Source organism: Chelonia mydas, chromosome 4 (genome assembly GCF_015237465.2).
Source record: "Chelonia mydas isolate rCheMyd1 chromosome 4, rCheMyd1.pri.v2, whole genome shotgun sequence".
NCBI lineage: Eukaryota > Metazoa > Chordata > Testudines > Cheloniidae > Chelonia > Chelonia mydas.
The window spans coordinates 13,872,216-13,896,025 of record NC_057852.1 but is presented as its reverse complement, the minus strand read 5'-3'; the positions used below and the strand labels follow the sequence as shown (position 1 = coordinate 13,896,025).

Genomic DNA, 23,810 nt, shown 5'->3' with positions numbered 1-23,810 from the left:
GTCATAAGTCTCTCCAAACATCTCCCAGTTTAAATCCCTTCCCCATCAATCAGGCCAGCTTTAATCCCAGAATCACTAATACCCTAGGTACTCAAGTGAACTTCATCAGTCAACACGAGTCCTCTTTCTGCCTATGCCTCCCAATGGTAAATCATCCCCAAATCCTCCTCATAGCACCAACCTTTGAGCCATCTGTTGATCTCTATTATCTTGTCACAACTTCACCCTCTTTCTCTAGGGACCAGAAGTATTCTACTGAAAAACCCCCATCACTTGAGCTTCTGCATCTTACCCAGCCAAGCGTAGTCATCCTTGATCTGTTCCAGTGAGAATCAGGCAGTGTCATTTATACCAACACGCAGCAGAGTCAGCGGATTTTCACCCACTCCCATCAGGATCCTCTTCAGCTTCCTGTCCCCATCTCATATCCTTGCTCCTGTCAGACAGGACATTTCTGTTCTCTGGATCTGGTCTGGTGACAGGACTGTTGATTCTTCACCTGTTAACCAACTGAGGTCTGCCCTAAGAGGAGAGGATTGACCACAACAAGTTAGTGTTTAAGCAGGACTTGCCCTGTCCATATTAAGGGTTTTAAAATGTGTGTGTTAAAACATATTAGCTAGCACATTTTAAGAAACAATGTGTTTTCCACATTTAGACAGGGCCTCTGCGGCAATTTTTAAAATAAAGTTTCACGGCTTCATAACTCATTCAGTGTGACCTAACTGGGAAGGACAGAATTTCATGTTCACAATCTAAGCTGCAGCCTCTGTTGGTAGAAAGGCTTCAGGGGATACCCAGTACAGGAGGATTACAGGACCTGTTTGCCATCAGCTCTCTTCCCTTCCGCCACTCCACCTCAGGCTATGAAGCGGTCGTACAGCTCTCACAAGTGAAGCAGGGCTGTGGGCCAGTTCAGTAATAGAACAGGAGGCTCGTGAGAGAAATCAAACTGTTGGCTGTTGTTCTAGCCACTAATTTTTATTCAGTTCTCACTCCTTCCATCGAGAAAGAGTGTTAAGGTTTTGAGGGGTCATATGTACAGTTCTAGGCATTGCATTCCAGCGTTAGATGCAATGAACAAAGTCCTGCGTGTATGAGAGTACTGAGTAGGAATAGGGCTCAGAACCCCCCTCTCCACTTGTGGACGGTGTGCTCAATTCAGTGCCAGGAGATCTGCCCAGCTAACAGCCCTATTGACACTCCACAGTACCACAGGGAGGTGGTCAATCACCTTGGAACCTGGCCATGTCCCAGGCCTCATCATGGGTGAAAACTGAAACTGGTAGCAGGAACTGGGGGTGGGAGAACATTCTTTTGAAGTAGCAATATGGAAGGTGGTGAGATGTATTAACTCTGGACCCTCATGAGCGATCATTTCCTCCCTTGGCAGGATGGGTCCTGAACCATATACTCGGCAGCAGCCGCACTTCCTTCTACCCCCTGTACAACTTGTGCGAGTCAGGGCAGGAGTTTGCCCTAAAAAAAAAACAAAAAACAAAAAACCAAAAACCAAAAACAAAAAGACACAGTGATCTGCAAGAACCTACATTAGCACAGACACTTTAGAATGCTGCTTGGGTGCAGCGGTAATGCTGATGTTCTGGTTTAATGGGGTTTTGATTCCCCAATCAGTGCACAGTGCTGGAGCATTTGACAGAGGCAGTCTAATCTCTTCTTAGTCATTGAGGTTTGTAGTTAGAGAGAGACATGTACAGACGGACATAAAATGACAAGATGGATTCTCTGCTTGTCCCAGTCCAGATCAGTGGGCTGCCCTACATTCAATACAAATAGTCTCCTCTGCCATTTGGAGCCCAGAAGAGTGAGGAGAGTTTGTTGTACTGACTGGGGCAGAAAGGTACACCAACCTAAAGAAAGCTTGTGAATCATTGCTATATGGATCTCACATTATTTTCTGGTGCCCACTTCACACAAAATGCCACAGAGGAATCCAAGACAACCCACTAGTCACAGTTACTGGAAACATGTCACTGGATTTGTTTGTTTGTTTTTTAAAATGGAAGACTAGAACTCTCAATCGCTGATTTATCCTTCATCTCTCATGTTGTCCAGTAACCCCTCACTGTTAAGATGGAGTCCCAGAATTTACCAATTTCTTCCTTATGTGTTTGCAGGGTCAGTGCAATCTTCCAGGAGCCAGGTTTTCAAAAAGAGAGCAGCACTCACAATCAGGAACAGGTTTTCCAAACGGCTCAGTTCACGCTTAAGCAACTAAGTGAGCGGCCAGTTGGGATGCAGAGCACTTTTGAAAATCTGGCCCCCCAATAGTGATTACTGAGCACCTGAAAAATCTGTCCTCCACTGGATTCCAGGTTGTTATAAAGAGGAGGGTGATAAATTGGTCTCCTTAGCCACCATGGACAGGACAATAGGTAAGGGGCTTAAATTGCAGCAAGGGAGATTTAGATTAGACATTAGGGAAAAAAAACTGTCAGGGTGGTTAAGCACTGGAACAGATTACCTAGGGAGGTTGTGGAATCTCCATCACTGGAGGCTTTTCGGAATAGAGTAGGCAAACACCTGTCAGGGATGGTCTACATAATACTTAGTCCCGCTTCCACCGAGCGGGCTGGACTAGATGACCTATAAAGGTCCCTTTCAGTCCTACATTTTTATGATTCTATAAGATTAGGAGGTCGCTAAAGTGGCTTAAAGCTATCCTCTAGTTCAACCACAAGTTATTGGGCTCAAAAGCTCACTTACATAGGAGGGAAGAATAATCCCTCCTATGGAACCCCTAGGTGAACTTCTCTTATGTTCATGGCAAACAGAAGTTAGAGTCTACCTTTCTGGAAGGTAGCAATGTAACTGTACTAGAATATTAAATTGTTATATTAGTCAGCCACTAGGTGGTGCCATGTGATATACAGTTTAATCTCTGAACAGCACGCTCCTGGCCATGCATTAAAGCATGTCATGGAAGAGACATCTAGAATGTCACTCCATAAAAGCAGCTGTGTAGCCAGTCCATAACAGACAGGTACAAGAGTCTGGACTGCTAGTACACGGTAGGTTGCAGGGCTGCTACAAGTAGTATGTGACGTGGCGTCAGAGGTAAACTAGTGCCAGAGGAGAACTGAAACAGAAGGAATAAAGCAACAAAGGTTGCAGGATCCAACAACATACCACTGCTCAATGAATTCAGCCGTGAAAGCCCTTCAGACGGAAACATTGACAACAGTGGCTCTTTCTGGTCTTAAAGTCTTTTAGTGGTGTTAGCATCTGAAATTCTGCCTGCACTGGCTCAAGAGCGTGAGGACCAACCTCAGGGCAGGCTATTAGGAAGCAGGGCACAAACTCCAAATTGGCTGCAAATTTTATATGTAGATTTCAGCAGTCACCAGTCAGTCTTTAGGTCCTATAACAAAATGTAATAGAAGCTTCTGTAATCAGCAAGCTTGGTGTGTCCTTTAGCGCTAAGCCAGGCTAAGCAGCTGGGGATCTCTTGCTTACACCTAGGAACATCTTGCCCCTCAGAGTCCAAGCTCCATAGAGATAATCAGTTCCTTCTTGATAGGGGTTTTATTCTCTTCTTTCCACATCATTTCAGCTGCAAAGCTCAACTAATGGGAGGAGTCTCTGGCATGACATCTTCATGGGAAGGAGAAAGAACAATAAGAGTCTTTTGGCCTCTTATCATAGAATATCAGGGTTGGAAGGGACCTCAGAAGGTCATCTAGTCCAATGCCCTGCTCAAAGCAGGACCAATCCCCAATTAAATCATCCCAGCCAGGGCTTTGTCAAGCCTGACCTTAAAAACTTCTAAGGAAGGAGATTCTACCACCTCCCTAGGTAACGCATTCCAGTGTTTCACCACCCTCCTAGTGAAACAGTTTTTCCTAATATCCAACCTAAACCTCCCCCACTGCAATTTGAGACCATTACTCCTTGTCCTGTCGTCATCTATCACTGAGAATAGTCTAGAACCATCCTCTTTGGAACCACCTCTCAGGTAGTTGAAAGCAGCTATCAAATCCCCCCTCATTCTTCTCTTCTGCAGACTAAACAATCCCAGTTCCCTCAGCCTCTCCTTGTAAGTCATGTGTTCCAGACCCCTAATCATTTTTGTTGCCCTTCGCTGGACTCTCTCCAATTTTTCCACATCCTTCTTGTAGTGTGGGGCCCAAAACTGGACACAGTACTCCAGATGAGGCCTCACCAATGTCGAATAGAGGGGAACGATCACGTCCCTTGATCTGCTGGCTATGCCCCTACTTATACATCCCAAAATGCCATTGGCCTTCTTGGCAACAAGGGCACACTGTTGACTCATATCCAGCTTCTCGTCCACTGTCACCCCTACGTCCTTTTCCGCAGAACTGCTGCCTAGCCATTCGGTCCCTAGTCTGTAGCGGTGCATTGGATTCTTCCGTCCTAAGTGCAGGACTCTGCACTTGTCCTTGTTGAACCTCATCAGATTTCTTTTGGCCCAATCCTCCAATTTGTCTAGGTCCCTCTGTATCCTATCCCTACCTGCCACCGTATCTACCACTCCTCCTAGTTTAGTATCATCCGCAAATTTGCTGAGAGTGCAATCCACACCATCCTCCGGATCATTTATGAAGATATTGAACAAAATCGGCCCCAGGACCGACCCTTGGGGCACTCCACTTGATACCGGCTGCCATCTAGACATGGAGCCATTGATCACTACCCGTTGAGCCCGACGATCTAGCCAACTTTCTACCCACCTTATAGTGCATTCATCCAGCCCATACTTCTTTAACTTGCTGACAAGAATACTGTGGGAGACCGTGTCAAAAGCTTTGCTAAAGTCAAGAAACAATACATCCACTGCTTTCCCTTCATCCACAGAACCAGTAATCTCATCATCGAAGGCGATTAGATTAGTCAGGCATGACCTACCCTTGGTGAATCCATGCTGACTGTTCCTGATCAGTTTCCTCTCGTGTAAGTGCTTCAGGATTGATTCCTTGAGGACCTGCTCCATGATTTTTCCGGGGACTGAGGTGAGGCTGACTGGCCTGTAGTTCCCAGGATCCTCCTTCTTCCCTTTTGTAAAGATGGGCACTACATTAGCCTTTTTCCAGTCGTCCGGGACTTCCCCCATTCGCCACGAGTTTTCAAAGATAATGGCCAATGGCTCTGCAATCACAGCCGCCAATTCCTTTAGCACTCTCGGATGCAATGCATCCGGCCCCATGGACTTGTGCACGTCCAGCTTTTCTAAATAGTCCCTAACCACTTCTTTCTCCACAGAGGGCTGGCCACCTACTCCCCATGCTGCGTTGCCCAGCGCAGCAGTCTGGGAGCTGACCTTGTTCATGAAGACAGAGGCAAAAAAAGCATTGAGTATGTTAGCTTTTTCCACATCCTCTGTCACTAGGTTGCCTCCCTCATTCAGTAAGGGGCCCACACTTTCCTTGGCTTTCTTCTTGTTGCCAACATACCTGAAGAAACCCTTCTTGTTACTCTTAACATCTCTTGCTAGCTGCAGCTCCAGGTGCGATTTGGCCCTCCTGATTTCATTCCTACATGCCCGAGCAACATTTTTATACTCTTTCCTGGTCATTTGTACAATCTTCCACTTCTTGTAAGCTTCTTTTTTATGTTTAAGATCCGCAAGGATTTCACTGTTAAGCCAAGCTGGTCGCCTGCCATATTTACTATTCTTTCGACACATCGGGATGGTTTGTTCCTGTAACCTCAATAGGGATTCTTTGAAATACAGCCAGCTCTCCTGGACTCCTTTCCCCCTCATGTTATTCCCCCAGGGGATCCTACCCATCAGTTCCCTGAGGGAGTCGAAGTCTGCTTTCCTGAAGTCCAGGGTCCATATTCTGCTGCTTACCTTTCTTCCCTGTGTCAGGATCCTGAACTCGACCAACTCATGGTCACTGCCTCCCAGATTCCCATCCACTTTTGCTTCCCCTACTAATTCTTCCTGGTTTGTGAGCAGCAGGTCAAGAAAAGCTCTCCCCCTAGTTGGCTCCTCCAGCACTTGCACCAGGAAATTGTCCCCTACATTTTCCAAAAACTTCCTGGATTGTCTGTGCACCGCTGTAGTGCTCTCCCAGCAGATATCAGGATGATTAAAGTCACCCATGAGTACCAGGGCGTGCAATCTAGCAGCTTCTGCGAGTTGCCGGAAGAAAGCCTCATCCACCTCATCCCCCTGGTCCGGTGGTCTATAGCAGACTCCCACCACGACATCACTCTTGTTGCTCACACTTCTAAACTTAATCCAGAGACACTCAGGTTTTTCTGCAGTTTCATACCGGAGCTCTGAGCAGTCATACTGCTCCCTTACATACAGTGCTACTACCCCACCTTTTCTGCCCTGCCTGTCCTTCCTGAGCAGTTTATAGCCATCCATGACAGTACTCCAGTCATGTGAGTTATCCCACCAAGGCTCTGTTATTCCAATCACGTCATAATTCCTTGCCTTCACCAGGACCTCCAGTTCTCCCTGCTTGTTTCCAAAGCTTTGTGCATTTGTATATAGGCACTTGAGATAACCTGCTGATCGCCCCTCATTCTCAGTATGAGGTAGGAGCCCTCCCCTCACAGACGTTCCTGCCTGTGCTTCCTCCCGGTATCCTGCTTGCCCACTTACCTCAGAGCTTTGGTCTCCTTCCCACGGTGAACCTAGTTTAAAGCCCTCCTCTCTAGGTTAGCCAGCCTGCTCACAAAGATGCTCTTCCCTCTCTTCGTTAGGTGGAGCCCGTCTCTGCCCAGCACTCCCAACACAATCCTATGGTCAATGAATCCAAAGCCTTCTCTCCGACACCACCTGCGTAGCCATTCGTTGACTTCCACGATTCGACGGTCCCTACCCCAGCCTTTTCCTTCCACGGGGAGGATGGACGAGAACACCACCTGCGCCTCAAACTCCTTTATCCTTCTTCCCAGAGCCACGTAGTCTGCAGCGATCCGCTCAAGGTCATTCTTGGCAGTATCATTGGTGCCCACGTGGAGAAGCAGGAAGGGGTAGCGATCTGAGGGCTTGATTAGTCCCGGCAGTCTCTCCGTCACATCGCGAATCTTAACCCCTGGCAGGCAGCAGATTTCTCTGTTTTCCCGGTCAGGGCGACAGATAGATGACTCAGTGCCCCTGAGGGGAGAGTCCCCGACCACCACCACCCGCCTCCTTCTCTTGGGAGTGGTGGTCGTGGGACCCCCCCATCTCAAGACAGTGCATCTCATGCCTTCCAACCAGCGGAGTCTCCTTCTGCTTTCTCCCCCCAGACGTATCATCTGGTCCACTCTCCGCAATGGTACTTGTGGAGAGAACAGGAAAACGGTTACTTACCTGTGTCTGCGTTGCTGGTACCCGGACATTCCCCCTTCTTCTTCTGGAGGTCACATGTTGCCAAGCTTCTTCACTGGCCTCTTGGCTCCGCTGTGCAACCTGCTCTAAATCTTTAGAGCTTTGTGCCCGTAGAAGCATATCCTGACTTTTGTTCAAGAAATCCTCAGATTCTCATATGCAACACAGGGTCGATATCTGTTGCTCCAGACCTTCAATCTTCTCTTCCAATATGGATACTAGCTTGCACTTTGTACAGACAAAGTCGCTTCTGTCCTGTGGAAGAAAGACAAACATGGCACATCCAGTGCAGGTCACAATAGCTGAACACCCCCCCTTCATATCACCTTCCTACTATGAGCTTCCTCAGAGAAGCTGGCAAGATGTAAGCCTCACTGGGCTCACCCCAGGCAAACTCCCAGGCAAACTCCTGCTGTGTGCTGCTCTGCTGTTCCCCACTGCTCAGCTGGTCCGTCGCCGCTCAGCTGGTTCGCGGAGCTCTGGCTATTTTTAAACAGCCAGGCTTCCCTGAAACTAACAAACAGACACCCCCAATACCCGCCCCCTGCAGGCTACCACCCATTCAGGCACTCGCTCAGGCTTTCAAACTGCCCTCCCAGCAAACACACACTCGGATACTCACCAATCCCAGGCAAACTCCTGCTGTGTGCTGCTTTGCTGTTCCCGCTGCTCAGCTGGTCCGCCGCCACTCAGCTGGTTCGCGGAGCTTGTTGCTAGTCTATAGGGAAATTCCAGCTGCAACCTCCCATAATAGTCCATCTGCTATCAATGGATCTTTCCTGTTGGGAAGGGCATAAAACCTTCTGCTGAAGACCAGCCCTTCAGACTAACTGAGGTTTCTCTCCTGTCTGGTGACTTGCAGCCAGAGGCTCACAAAACCACCACTCTAACATTTCTTTACAGTATTGGAGACAGATGTTATAAGTAAAATTAATGCTTGCAGCAACTCACAAGCATTCAATTAAGTCTAAATATTAATATTATGGGATGATTTAGTTGGTGCTGGTCCTGCTTTGAGCAGGGGATTGGACTAGATGACCTCCTGAGGTCTCTTCCAACCCTAATCTTCTATGATTCTAAACACATTCTTATAATTTTAAGACCCATTTTAACAACACTAACACAGGTGAGCCAGACTGATTCCAATGGTGCATTTGTCAATGTTCAATTGTGGCAGAAGGACCTTGGCATGAGCTGGCACCTAGTTTGCCAGAATCGCAGTGTCCTAGTAGGTATTACTACAAGTTTCCCATCAAGGTTTGTCCTACATAAGACAGCAATGGGAGGGCTCTTTCCCCCCACTCCTACCTTGCATTTACTATGACAAATTGGTTCAGCGAGAGCTGTAGGAAACACTGTATAGGGGAGATGGAGGACTGTGCTGTTGAAAGCATCAAGATTCTTCCACCTCCTTGCCAACTGCAAGGCTTCTGCCCTTTTGAGTAGTCACAAGTGGCTTTCATAGGATCCATGGTGTGTGTGGGGGGGGGGGTGGGGGGGAGAGGGAAGAGAACGGGACAGAACTAGAGACCCCTTGGCAAAGGATCTCCTGTTCTTTGTAAACAGCTCTCACCTCAGACCTGACTCATTACATCAAACATGTCTCACTGTGTATTTATCCAGCAGGGATATCGTGTGAGGTATCTACAGAAAGCTTGTAACTTGTCCACAGTCCATCACTGTGATATGTACGTACAGGTAATATTGTAAGGATCAGTGTATTTATTCTGAAAGTATGCTCTCTGGACTGTCAAATCTCATTCACCAGATGCCTCTGTGCCAGCCATTTCTAGCAAGAGGGAGTTGTCACTCTACCCAATGAGGTAATGCAAGGCTCAGCAGATCAGCCTTGTTCCATCCCAAAAATATCAATGGAAAACCATTACACAATCAAAGCCTCTTAAAGATTAAAAAAAAGAACATTCCAACTGACAGAGCTTCGCACTGGCTGCAAAGAGAAACAAAACTCGGATTTCAGAATAAACAAAGCATAGGGAGAGACACTGGATCTGGATCCAGTCACTGAGGAAACCCCTTGGGGAGTAAGGGTGCTTCCATGAACGGCTTGGATCCTGGGTTTTGAGAAACCACCCAGCTCTGCAATAGACTGAACTTGGGGATGGGGGAAATCTACCTGATTCGCTAGGAAAGAAACTATTAATGAGTTTACAACCAGGTTCATATTTTGATTGGTTTTTAGTGTAGCTACTTGTTTCCAAAGCTCATAGCTAGTTAAATCTTCATTTACACTTTAATAAACCTACTTTTGCTTTATTGTGAATGATCATAAATGCTGCACGATTTAAGTGTAACCCTTCTGCCCATCAGAGCTGGCAGCAACAAGGGCCGGGTTCAATATCTAGGGGATCCATTCCAATAACACAATGCAAACCGGCTCGAGCCCCCACCCAGTGACCTGGGACAAATATATACCACCCCCCTGGGCACCTCCAAGAGGCAATACTTCCCCTCTCGCAAGCACATAGTCTGAGTGTAGCAAAAAGCCTTTTAATAACAGAGAGAAACAATGTGGCATTATGTTGGGGAAACACCACCAACAGGATTCATAACACAACCCATGAGCAAAAAAAACCACCCTAAGCAAATTGGGGCATGCCCCTTTCCCTCGGGTTCTTGAGTCCCAGCACCCAAACGTCTCTTGAGTCCAGCAATCCACAAATCACCCAAAGTCCAAAAGGTCCAGCCCCAGAGTTCAAAAGTTCATCTGCATAGTGTTACTCCCCCAGTCTGGCTAAAATGTGCCTGTGTGTGGGGGAAAGGGGTAAGGGGCACCTTACGTGTCCTGAAGCTGACTGCCCCACAGGGCTCTGCTCTGCTACGCTGTCTCACGAACGGCTCTGCTCCACCACGACCGGCTCCGCGCTGCACAGCTCGCCGTCTCACGAACAGCTCTGCTCAGCTCGCCGTCTCACGAACACGCCGCTGTCTCATGAACGGCTCCGCTCCACCACGACCGGCTCTGCTCTGCTCAGCTCGCTGTCTCACGAACGGCTCCTCTCTGCACAGCTTGCCGTCTCACGAACAGCTCTGCTCAGCTCGCCGTCTCACGAACACACCGCTGTCTCACGGACGGCTCCGCTCCACCACGACCGGCTCTGCTCGGCACAGCTCGCTGTCTCACAAACAGCTCTGCTCAGCTCGCTGTCTCACGAACGGCTCCGCTCTGCACAGCTCACCGTCTCACGAACAGCACCACTGCAGTCTAGATCTTCCGGCTCCCCACTGTAGCAAGACTCTTAATAGACCCAAAATTAGCTCTGACATTCCACAGTGGAGAGAGACAGAGGTGCAATTGGTGCTTCAGGCCCTCACAAAGGGGCCCACACCACCAGGTACTAATACCTGTCTCAAGTCTCTCTCCATTCACACAGTTTTGGAACCCATGACCCTTGCCTAGCGAGTGCTACTCAGTTGATGGTGAGTCCCTCCATCATAACAAAAGGCCAAGTACAGTTCCAAGCACAGTTCCCCTAATCAGGGTAATAACAATTTATTCTTCCCGCCCCAATAACAGAGACACTGGGGATCCCACAGCAGCCGAAGTGACCATTTGGGCAGCTATGGCCTCAGTCTAGGCGGGGTGGGTGTGCCTATGCAAATGAGATCAGCCCCTGAAGGTTTTTTTTTTCCACAACTTGCCACACCTCACCACCAGATGTCAGGGTGGAGCTCATCCTGACACTGCTTACATCCTCCCCCCAGCCGAGAATTTGTCGTCCCGACAAATCACATGCCCTTTATACCAACTCATTGGTTTCCTCCAAAGGGCCTCAGGAAGCCCACTTTAGCTTCCACAAGCCTGTGTGCTAAATGTATTGGCTCCTCACTAGTCACCCCAGGTGCATCATAAGTTAACCGTTTCACTGGTCTTATCACCCTGTCTCGTCTATTGAGACTCTCTGTTGCCGAGGTAGGGGGAACATCCTCTTGAGTGACGGATGGAGAGGCTTCCCTGGAGGGTCCCTCGGCTACTGGCGTAGGCCCCTGCACTCCTAGTTCTAACGCTGGAGGGTCCAAGGTGCCCAGGGCATCCTCTACCTGTGTGTCTCCACTGTCCAATAACCTGTGTGTGTCATCACAGGGGGGTCTCATCAGCGGCACCGGGGTGTCAGAAAGGGGCCTAAATAATTCCGCCATGGGGTTTAGGGCGGAAGAGGGAAAACTCTCGTTTGGTTCAGCTGATCGAGACTGAAATCTTGTCTCCATCCCAGGATACACCAGGGTTGTGTCTTCCTCCTCAGACTCACTCTCAGATGTGCAGAATAGGGGTAAGTTAGCTGCAGGGGGCCCGCTGTCTGTGTTGGATGGCGGCTTGGGTCTAGCACCTCTGTTCTGCCCGGCTGCCCTGTCGTGGCCCGTCTCATAAGGGATGCTTACCAATTCCCCCACAGGGAGCAAAAGGTTTCTATGCACCGTCTTTATTTGCCCTGGGCCATCTTCAGGTTTGATCTTGTAGACCGGCAGATCTCCCAGCTTTTCCATCACCACGTAAGGTATTGCCTTCCATCTGTCAGCTATCTTGTGTTTGCCAGCAATACCCAAATTTCGCAGCAGGACTCTGTCCCCCAGCTGGAGCTCTTGCGAACGCACTCTAGCATCATATCGATGTTTGTTGCGGTCTGCGTTCTTCCGAGCTGCAGCGGTAGCTAAGCGATAAGCATCCCGCAGCTTTTCCCTTAGTCGGGATACATATTGCTGGTGAGTTTCATAGCTATCTCCATCCTCTGATACACCAAAGCACAAGTCTATGGGTAATCTTGGTTCTCGCCCAAACATCAAGAGATATGGGGTGACTCCCGTAGCATCGTTCTTTGTGGCATTGTAGGCATGCACCAGAAATGCGACATGCTGGCTCCAGGTTGCCTTCTGCTCTGGTCGCAAAGTTCCCAACATATCTAATAGGGTTCGGTTGAACCTCTCTGGCTGAGGATCACCTTGGGGGTGATAAGGCGTTGTCCTAGACTTTTTAATTCCTGCTATCTTCAGCACCTCCTTCAGAAGGTGACTCTCAAAATCCCGCCCCTGATCAGAGTGTATCCGAGCCGGGAATCCATAGACTGAGAAATATTTGTCCCACAATACTCGAGCGACGGTGGTGGCCCTCTGATCACGTGTGGGATATGCCTGTGCATACCGTGTAAAATGGTCAGTCACTACTAGAATGTTCCCAACATTCCTCTTGTCTACCTCTACAGACAAGAAATCAATGCATACCAATTCCAAAGGTTTGTTGCTGGTGATGTTCTTGAGATATGCAGCCCTCGTGGGCAGAGTTTTCCTTTGAACACATCGAGCGCAAGTCTCACATTTCCTGCGAACATCTTCAGCCATTCGGGGCCAATAGAACCTACTACGAATAAGTTCCAGGGTCCTCTCCATCCCTAAATGCCCAAAGTCATCATGCAGAGCCCTCATGGCCAGGGCTCTGTACTTTTTTGGCAGCACTAGTTGTGCTCGTTGTTTTTGTAAAGGGTCAGTGGTCATTCGGTGTAGCACTCCCTGAATCAGTTTTAGTTTGGTCCATTCTCTCAATAGTAGTTTACCCTCCGGGTTAGGTGGGACAACTGCAGCTGGGCTTCGCCCCTCCCTTTTGGCAAGTAGTGTATCATGAATGTCAATATCTTGCCGCTGGGCTTCTTGCCAGTCCGCCGCATTGAGCATGGGCAAAGGAGATTGGTCCAATGCAATATAGTTCACTGAAGCAGAAGGCATGCATTCAGGGGGCAGGCCCAAAGCTTCTGCAACACATCCCTGAAGGCTCTCACGGGCCTCTGGCTCTCGGCGACTCACACTGCAAATAGCTCTCACTCCATCTGTGGGTATCACAGCAACTTCTGGAGCCTGTGGACGCCTGGACAATGCATCTGCATCTACATTGCTTCTCCCTGATCGGTACTGAATGCTGAACTCATAGCTAGCCAAGGCGGCTACCCATCTCTGCCCTGTAGCATCCAGCTTAGCACTTGTTAACACATAAGTCAGTGGATTGTTGTCTGTCCACACCTGGAACTGAGCACCATACAAGTAGTCTCGAAATTTCTCAGTGATGGCCCATTTCAGGGCCAAAAATTCCAGCTTGTGGGTGGGATAGCGAGTTTCACTATCAGACAGTCCTCGGCTGGCAAAGGCTACAGGTTTACGTTTGCCTTCCACTTCCTGGTACAGGACTGCTCCCAGACCCTCCAAACTGGCATCAGTATGCAGGATAAAGGGTTTGCTTGGGTCAGCAAAAACTAGGACTGGAGCATGAGTTAGGCAAGTAATGATTTCTCGAAAAGCCCTTTCACATCTCTCATCCCACCGTGGCCCAAATGGTTCAAATGGGCCATAGTGTCTCTGCACAGGGGGCTTTGGAGACCTCCCCTTATTCTTGGACTTAGATTTGTTCTTGCTGGACTGATGTCCCCTGGTGAGATCGTTCAGAGGCTTTACAATCGTAGCATAGTTTTTCACAAATCTGCGGTAGTAGCCACTAAATCCGAGAAAGGTCTTGAGTTCTCTGTAGTTACTTGGACGTGGCCATGTAGTGAGTGCTTCTATTTTATCAGGATCAGTACTCACACCCTCTTGGGACACGATGTGACCCACATACTTCACTGAGGTTCTGCAGAACTGGCATTTGTCAATTGAAAGCTTCAGACCATAATCCTCCAACCTATCAAGCACTTTAAGAAGTCTTTCTTCATGCTCCTCTAAGGTTCTTCCAAACACAATCAGGTCATCCAAATAAACTAACACTTGCAGTAAATTCATGTCTCCCACAACTTTCTCCATGAGACGTTGAAAGGTGGCAGGTGCTCCAGAAATCCCTTGGGGCATGCGTTCGAACTGATAAAACCCTAATGGGCAGATGAAGGCTGTCTTCTCCTTATCTTCTTCTCCCAGAGGGATCTGGTAGTATCCACTTCGAAGATCCAACACAGAGAACCACTGGCTTCCCAGCAAACAGTCTAAGGCATCTTGCACTCGAGGCATAGTGTACTGGTCAACCACAGTACGGCTGTTTAGGGTGCGATAGTCAATACACATCCGAATTTTCCCATTCTTTTTACGGACTACCACAATGGGTGAGGCGTATGGGCTGCGGGACTCTGTAATGATGCCATTCGCAGCCAGCTCCTGAAGATGATGTCGCACATCTTCCATCTCAGAGAGAGCAATCTTCCTAGATCTCTCCCTGAAAGGTCGAGAGTCATGGAGTCTGATATTGTGCTCTACTCCTTTTGCACATCCCACATCCCACTCATGCAGTGAGAACACCTTGGATCTTTCACAAAGTTTCTTCCTCAGGCGATCTTTCCAGTCCTCGGACACTGGTGAATCTCCAAAGTCAAACTTTGCTGGGTCTATTGTGGGAACTTGAGTTTCACACTGGGGTTTTACAATCGACTCAGGCTCAAAGAGGTCTGCTATCTTTTGTCCTTGCTTCACAACAACATCACGACTCGTTTCATTAGCAATCAGTATAGTCACCCTTTCCTGGGCTTCAGCAGGTAGGGTTATGACTCCACTGGGGACCAGCACTCCTTCAGGGAGCTCTCCTCCCATCGGCTGCTCTATCATTGCTAACGTCCGTTTACTGCCTTTCAGACAGGTACTCATGACAAGCACTTCTTGCTCCGTCCTTGCAGGCACTACTAAGGGGGTCGTGCCCGCGTACTTCAGTGCCCCAAGCGGTAGCTCAGATGTCTCCCTTTTAGAGCTCTCAATTTTCCTATAGGCTTCAGCACAAAGCGTATGGATCATCAGGGTATTCAGGTACTGGTCCCCAGCCCGCCTTCTGCAGTAATCCGCGAGTACCTTGAAGAGACTGGAGTTGGTCCCTATCAGCACAGACATATCAGAGGTCCCTTTAGGGTCAGGGCATATTAAGGCAGCTGTGTCTACCTCTTCTCTTACCCCAGCAACCTCCTCTGGGAATTCCAGGTGCACTATGACATACCCTTGGTAGGGGTATTCATCCATGCTGAGGCCACACAGGCCAAGGCCAGTCAGTGGCTGTATAGGCAGGTGCCTAAGCATCTGCTGGTAGAATGACTGAAATATAATAGTCACTTGAGATCCAGTGTCAAGCACTGCTTTACACTCCACCCCTTCAATCCTCACTGTGACCTCTGCTCGAGGCCCTATCAGTCCTGCGGGGATCCCAGCTGGACAGTCTTTTCTGGGGGAATCTTCAAATCCTGCAGACCTGGGGGGTCCCCGTCCCCAGACCCTCTGGCAGCTACCGGATCTCTCCCAACTGATCCTCAGCTTTCCATACACTAAGGAGGGGTTTTCTTCATTACGGCACTTGGCAGCACTGTGTCCATCCTGACCACATCGGTAGCAGAAGAATTGACATTTCCCCCTTCGCCTGGGTGGGATGGTGGCTCTAAGTGTGGGCTTCTCAATTGCCACCGTTTGAGGCTTCTTATTCCTGGAAGTCTTAACTTGGTCAATGGTACTTTGCAGCTCAGCTATCCGTTCCGTCAGGACCTGCATTTGTTGGGCAAGTTCCTCTCTGGTGCTCACCATCAGTACACTGGCCGCTTGCAGTGGTGTTGTGCTGGCTGGATCCGATGTTTGGGCTTCCCAAAATTCACTGGCAGCCTGCCTTTCTTCCTCCTCTCTGACCTCTTTTATCAGCTGGGAGTAACTTGGGGGATGTTCCCGTCGTTCTCTTAGCTGGAGATGAAGTAGAATCGGGTTCTGATACTGAGTTCCTCTTACAATTTGAGCCAGTCTGGTCCGATCCATCTGCTCAGCAGTCACTGCTCCCCTCAAGACAGCTCTCTGAAGCAGTCTCTCCAGTCTCTGGATGTAGGCTGAAGCCTTCTCGCCCTTTTGCTGTCGGGAATTAAGGAACTTACAGTAGCTGTCTTCAGGGTCCTCTACGCTCCCAAAGTTGTGTTCAAGGGCCTCTAGGCAGTCCTTCACACTGACCCCAGGGTCAGTGAGCTTCAGGGTGCGAATCACATCTAATGCTGGGCCGCCAAGGCTCTCTATGAGGCATCTTCGCTTTTCTGCATCTGGTACGGCCCACTCTTGCAGCATTTCAGTGGTATGCTCCAACCAGGGTTCAAACTCCTCCTCCCCAGCAAATAATCTTAACTTACGACAAGAGTTTGACGCAGCATGGGACAGCACAACCTTTTCCAATGTTTGCCCCAGAGCTTTTGTCCAATCATCAGCCGAGGCTGCAGCCTCTGAGCTAGAAGCTGCTGAGCCAGGGCCCAACAAACCTGACAAATTAGCCATTATACAAACAGTAATTTCCTCAAAATATAAGCACAAACAAAAAAAATATAAATTGTTTTCCAATGTAGTGGATCACTCAACAGGTGCTTGCGAGGGGTACTGACCCAGGGATCCCGGACGAGCCCCCAAAAATGTAACCCTTCTGCCCATCAGAGCTGGCAGCAACAAGGGCCGGGTTCAATATCTAGGGGATCCATTCCAATAACACAATGCAAACCGGCTCGAGCCCCCACCCAGTGACCTGGGACAAATATATACCACCCCCCTGGGCACCTCCAAGAGGCAATACTTCCCCTCTCGCAAGCACATAGTCTGAGTGTAGCAAAAAGCCTTTTAATAACAGAGAGAAACAATGTGGCATTATGTTGGGGAAACACCACCAACAGGATTCATAACACAACCCATGAGCAAAAAAAACCACCCTAAGCAAATTGGGGCATGCCCCTTTCCCTCGGGTTCTTGAGTCCCAGCACCCAAACGTCTCTTGAGTCCAGCAATCCACAAATCACCCAAAGTCCAAAAGGTCCAGCCCCAGAGTTCAAAAGTTCATCTGCATAGTGTTACTCCCCCAGTCTGGCTAAAATGTGCCTGTGTGTGGGGGAAAGGGGTAAGGGGCACCTTACGTGTCCTGAAGCTGACTGCCCCACAGGGCTCTGCTCTGCTACGCTGTCTCACGAACGGCTCTGCTCCACCACGACCGGCTCCGCGCTGCACAGCTCGCCGTCTCACGAACAGCTCTGCTCAGCTCGCCGTCTCACGAACACGCCGCTGTCTCATGAACGGCTCCGCTCCACCACGACCGGCTCTGCTCTGCTCAGCTCGCTGTCTCACGAACGGCTCCTCTCTGCACAGCTTGCCGTCTCACGAACAGCTCTGCTCAGCTCGCCGTCTCACGAACACACCGCTGTCTCACGGACGGCTCCGCTCCACCACGACCGGCTCTGCTCGGCACAGCTCGCTGTCTCACAAACAGCTCTGCTCAGCTCGCTGTCTCACGAACGGCTCCGCTCTGCACAGCTCACCGTCTCACGAACAGCACCACTGCAGTCTAGATCTTCCGGCTCCCCACTGTAGCAAGACTCTTAATAGACCCAAAATTAGCTCTGACATTCCACAGTGGAGAGAGACAGAGGTGCAATTGGTGCTTCAGGCCCTCACAAAGGGGCCCACACCACCAGGTACTAATACCTGTCTCAAGTCTCTCTCCATTCACACAGTTTTGGAACCCATGACCCTTGCCTAGCGAGTGCTACTCAGTTGATGGTGAGTCCCTCCATCATAACAAAAGGCCAAGTACAGTTCCAAGCACAGTTCCCCTAATCAGGGTAATAACAATTTATTCTTCCCGCCCCAATAACAGAGACACTGGGGATCCCACAGCAGCCGAAGTGACCATTTGGGCAGCTATGGCCTCAGTCTAGGCGGGGTGGGTGTGCCTATGCAAATGAGATCAGCCCCTGAAGGTTTTTTTTTTCCACAACTTGCCACACCTCACCACCAGATGTCAGGGTGGAGCTCATCCTGACACTGCTTACATCAGGTAAAACTGGGGTACACTGCACCTTGAGGTGCAGTGACTCTGGCATTGCTGTGATTAGCCAGTGTCAGGGGGTACGTCTCACAGGGGAATGAATTGAAGGAGAGTGTGGCACATCTACTGTTAACCTGCAAAGCGAAGTTAGGGCTGGCATAATCCCAGAGGACAGCATGTGAGTGGCTGAAAAGCTAGTGGTGTCAGGGAGTTGACACTCAGCTACCACATGATAGACTCCTCTTGCTAGAGGTATCCTCCTGTAATCCCCTTCTCAGACCAGCTGATTTTTTTGCTCCCTTCCACTCCTAGACAGGAGCATGGGTATCACTGTTTTGGTTTGTTTAAAAAAAAAAAAACAAAAAAAAACCAGTAGCACATTCCTGCAGAGCTACCCAACATGTGTTGGACTTCTCTTTTGCCTTCTCCTAGAAAAATGCTATTCCAAGTGACTTCAGGGGGTGCTCTGCTCAGTCTTCCGAGGCAGTGTTTGTCCTCTGAACTGAGAAGTCATTTGCACACCAATCATGAAGACATCACAGTAGGTTTTACCTGGGGCTCACAGTCCCCCAGCGGGCTCTTCTCACTTGCTTCTAAGGAAAACTTGCAGCGTTGTTGTGGTGGGATATAACCATGTGGAAGATAGTGAATGATTGAGTCCCAGAGGAAAATATGGCAAGTGACCAGCACAGTAAATGAACATACTTACTATTTTTATTTAGATCTGCAGGCACAGCTCCCAAAAACAGAAGATCCAAAAAACAAAAAGTTTGTATTATTTTCTATTTAGCCAGCTACCATAGCAGTTGTCATCCTTACTGATGGCCTCGGGGGTAACTGGAGATGATTACCAGCATTCATTCTAGTTTTGGACAGGAAGTGCTTGGAATCTAAAACACTGTCCAGCTCCCACTGTATTCCCACTTCAGCTTAGTGGGACTAGAATCTGGCTTTAAATCAGACACTGTCCATTATGCCTTTTTCTCCCCAGTGCCTCAGCTCTCACTAAATAGCAGCTTTGTTTCCTCCCATTCCTGTTCTCCCCCTCACTAGGGAAGGGCCTGTCCCAGCTCTAATGCAGCCAGACAGAGGAGTAAGTCTTCCCCCACCCACACACATGCACATGAGCACAGCCAGAGGAGGGCTGTTTACGATGCACCCCCTACATGCAGGGGAAGGGTGGGGCTCTGTGTCTGATGCTCCTGCCTAAGTGGACGGGAAGGGAAGTGGTGGAGCCAGGGCTCTCTCCCACCCCCCAGCCATTAGCGGTGGTCAGGCACCTGGGGAGGAGTAACCCATAAGAGGGGTGAAGTGGCTTACTTTCTCTTCTGACAGCATGGAGGGAGTAGGGAAGAAATGGTGAGTCAAGTGCACTGCCTTCCCTGTGTTTTGCTAATGCTGCTCCTTATATAGGGTGCAGCCTTACCCCTCGATCTAGCCCACAGACCCAATGCCAAGCACCCCTAGTCCCAGGCAGCAAACAGCATTAGACTTCCTCCCTGACCCCTCTCAGCCACAACTCTGCCTGGAGCCATCCCATTCTCTAAGGCTGTTCCGTTCCTGCCTGACCTCTCAGTGCTACCAGCCTTTCTGCTGCTGGGTCCATAGGGAGCTATTAGGAACCAGCAGGTCATGCCAGGAACGCAGACCAGGGGAAGAGGGCTGGAGTGAGCACAGTGTCTCATCCCCCATAAAACCCTTAGGAAATCAGCTAGTTCCCCGTGTACAATCCACCCAAGACTAGACGGTTCAAGGTTAAGTGCAAAACAAACTGAAAGCAGGAAGGCAAAGAAAAAAAAACAAAAAAACCCACTACACACTGGTCCCCAATGTAGCTTTTCTCATTTTGAAACACACACCAGCAGCTCCTCTTCATAATGGACCTGTGCTGTACTTACAGACAATGAAACTTGTTCATCACCGCAGAAAGGGGAGCTGTCAGCGATGGGGGTGAATTTACACTCACAATAATGCATGTTTGTGCACTGGCTTTCCTGGATGAGCACCTGCTCCATAGGATCATGAGCGGGAGAACTTGGAAAGGAGGAAGATATTTGGGTTCATCTCAGGAAAGTGGGGGGCGGGGGGAAGAGAGAGAAAGCCTCCCAAGCCCAAATGACAGATGCTTTCATTTGAAAACAGGCAATTTAGGCTCCAATGTTAGCATTCGTTAAAAAGAAAAAGGGCTTGCAAGTACTTTGCACCCACTGAAAAGTTTCCGTCCAAAAATCTCCAGGCATGTTCATCTGAATTAATGTTTATAATCCTCAAAGGTAAGGATTAACCCATTTTATAGATGTAAACTAGAAGCAGAGTGTAAGGGACAGACCCAAGGCAATTGAGCAAGCCACCCACATATCTGAAAACAGAACCCAGGTGTTCTACTGGGATGCCCAGTCCTTTGCACTAACCTCTAGATTGCACTGATTCTCTAGTGTGAATAAAAGTGTGCACAATATTTTGTGTCAGTAAAGACAGTGGTTTTTTTTTAATTCCCCCTGCAGACCTTGAATCACAAACACGATAGCATGCAAATATGCATTAGAGACTAGTTCCATTCCACAAGCTAAATGAAATGCAAAAATAAACGAACACCATAATTGATGAAAAGTGACCTTTAAATTTGTTCAGTTTTGGTAACAGAAGCCTTAGATTTTACTAAAGAAGGAACACTTCTTGGTTGAGATATGGTTTTGTACAGTGACAACATCTGAATGACATTTTTACTTCTCTACTGCTCCTCTTTAAAGCAGACTTTGGAAGAAGAAAACAATCGTTTTCTGTTCACTAGGATTATTATTTATTTTTGCCTCACTCACCTCTGTGGTGCTTTCTGTGCTACCTTTGGTTATCTGGGTGCATTTTATGTGACCCTTCTGATAAATCCATTCCAGCAACAAGGAATTCATGCTTCTTTTTTTGTGCTCAGGCGAGACAGTTTTCATAGCAGAGAAAAAAAGAAAGCACAGGGTACTATTCCTGGGAAGAAAACTACAAAAACAGAAGAAAGAATGTCAATTTTATGATATTTAACAGCATCATAAATTATGTTATATGCAGTACAAACAAAGCATACATTCTACATCAGGGTTCTTCCACTTGCTTTCAGCGTCCTGCCCAACACTGTCCGCAGAACAAGGCAGTCATGCCTTTATTTTAAAGGTATGCAGTGTTGTAGCCATCTTGGTCCCAAAATATCAGAGAGACAGAAGATATTAGCTCTGCCACCTTATTGGACCAACTTCTTGTCTCTCTCACCTACAGAAGTTGGTCCAGTAAAATATTTTTACCTTTGCCACCTTTAGATTGACCAGAGAGCAAGTGTGAAAAATCAGGACAGGGTGGGGGGTAATAGGCGCCTATAGAAGACAAAGCCCCAAATATCAGGACTGTCCTTAGAAAAAACAGGACATCTGGTCACCCTACCCACCTTGTCCTTCTTAAAAAATGAGATTTCTCAAGTGATGCTACAGAATCATAGGACTGGAAGGGACCTCGAAAGCTAATCTTGTCCAGTCCCCTGCACTCATGGCAGGACTAAGGGCTTGTCTATACTGGCACTTTACAGCACTGCAACTTTCTCGCTCAGGGGTTTGAAAAAAACACTGGGAGCTATGCCCCTTGTGGAGGTGGGTTTTTTATAGCGCTGGGAGAGCTCTTTCCCAACGCTGGTGCCGCAACCACACAGCCACATTAAAGCATGGCCGTGGTAGCGCTTTAACATTGCTAGTGGAGACATGCCCTACGTATTATCTAGGCCATGCCTGACGGGTATTTGTGTAACCCTGCTCTTTAAAATCTCCAATGATGGAGATTCCACAGCCTCCCTAGGCAATTTATTCCAGTGCTTAAACTACTCTGACAGTTAGGAAGTTTTTCCCTAATGTCCAACCTAAGCCGCCCTTCCTGCAATTTAAGCCCATTGCTTCTTGTCCTATCTTCAGACGTTAAGGAGAAGAATTTTTCTCCCTCCTCCTTGTAACAACTTTTATTACTTGAAAACTGTAATCATGCCCCCACTTAGGTTTTCTCTTCTCCAGGCTAAACAAACCCATTCCCCCCCTCTCCCCCCAATCTTCCCTCATAGGTCATGTTTTCTAGACCTTTAATCATTTTTGTTGCTCTTCTCTGGACTGTCTAATTTGTCCACATCTTTCCTGAAGAGTGGCGCCCAGAACTGGACACACTACTCCAGTTGAGGCCTAATCAGCACAGAGTAGAGTGGAAGAATTACTTCTTGTTATTTTCATGTTGAAATCCAAGAGATTGGAGAATGCACAGCCAAGAAGTAGCTAGTATAATCCAGAATATTTACTGTTTTAAACAAGGATGTGTTACACTTCTGCATTAAAAAGTTACTAAGTTAGGGCCTGATCTTGTCTCATTGCAGAGAATGGGAGTGCAATGGAGTTAACTGCCTCCAGAGCACGGTCAGGGGTGTCTCTGCAGTACCCCAGCCTCTTTTCCTCTTCTTCAGGGCTTCTTAGACTCCACAGTCCAGAAGAAGTTAAACATTCCCTCCCTGGGGTCCAGTTAATTCAGCCCTCAGGTCCGCTAGGCCTTCAGGCCCAACCCCTATTTCTATGCTTCTCTGCGGCCCAATAATCCAAAAAGAACACAAAGACTTCCAAAAAAATCAGACACAAGCTCACACAGTCTTCATCTCAGCAGGGCACACCCCTCCGCCTGCAGGTCAGTCTTTCTGCACCCCAGCACCTCCTACCTGGAGTTTCTCGTTCTTTACAGGCCTTCCCCCTCTGCTGACTCAGAGCTCTGCAGGAGCCTTCTTACTCTCTACAGGCATAACCACCATTTCCTAGCCTCCCTTCCCCTTGCCGCTTTGATACTGGAATCACCGGATTTCTCTCAGGTGGGGCTCATTCTGTAATCAGGGTTGGCTAGCTCCAGCTATTAAGGGGCGAGCCACCTTGTTGCAGGGAGTTTTAGTAGGGCCTACAATGGGAATAGCATCTGGCCCTTAGAGAGGCATTGGTGGGGAGTTGGTTATAGGTAAAAAAGGTGGTGGTGAAGTAGGGTCTACATTGTAATATCTGACAAGCTATGCTTTCAGCAAAACCAAATGAAGAACACTTGACTGATGGGTGAGGTAGCAGTATCTCTCATTTATCTCTCGTATCAATAGTCTGGCTGCTTTCAACTGAAATAGCAAGCAAGGTTGGCACTATTTAAAGCACTATAATGTTCCTGAAAAATGGTTGCCGAGAATAATGAACAGTTAAGACAAAATGTGCAGCTTTTTAATTTAATTGCCTTGTAAAGAATTCTGTTCTAAAGAAATTATATATACACGACGCAGTGAAAGGAAGTAATAGATTTCCCCACCCCTGTCATATGCAACATAACCTTTGATTTATGATGCTAATGTAGTAAAAAAAGTCTCTTTACATTCTGAATGGTTGAATAAGGAAAGACTAAGAAGGTGGTATTGGATACTTGCATTGCAGTCACCCCCAGAAGCCTTAATTAGGAGCAAGGTCCCAATCTGAGCACTGGGCAAATACATTTTAGACACAGTGAAGCCGAAGAGCTTACAGTCTTAAAGGCTTGTCTACACTGTCAAGTTTCTGCAGAGTAAAGCACCTTTTTGTGCTCAAACTGCAGCCATGTACACACTGCCAAGTCTCTTGGTGCGCAGAAACTCCTCAGTTGCAGCGCTGCAAAAAACTCACCTCGACGAGAAGT

At 48.3% G+C, this 23,810-nt stretch overlaps 1 long non-coding RNA gene across 1 annotated transcript; it reads right to left on the bottom strand.

Annotated features, from left to right (window-relative positions):
- On the bottom strand, positions 1-22,897 carry LOC122465474. The gene is made up of 3 exons (XR_006290371.1): positions 22,831-22,897; positions 20,927-21,086; positions 1-522 (listed from the first exon to the last, which is right to left on the bottom strand). It is a non-coding gene; the product is annotated as an uncharacterized LOC122465474 (long non-coding RNA).
- Positions 22,898-23,810: the final 913 nt, after the last annotated feature.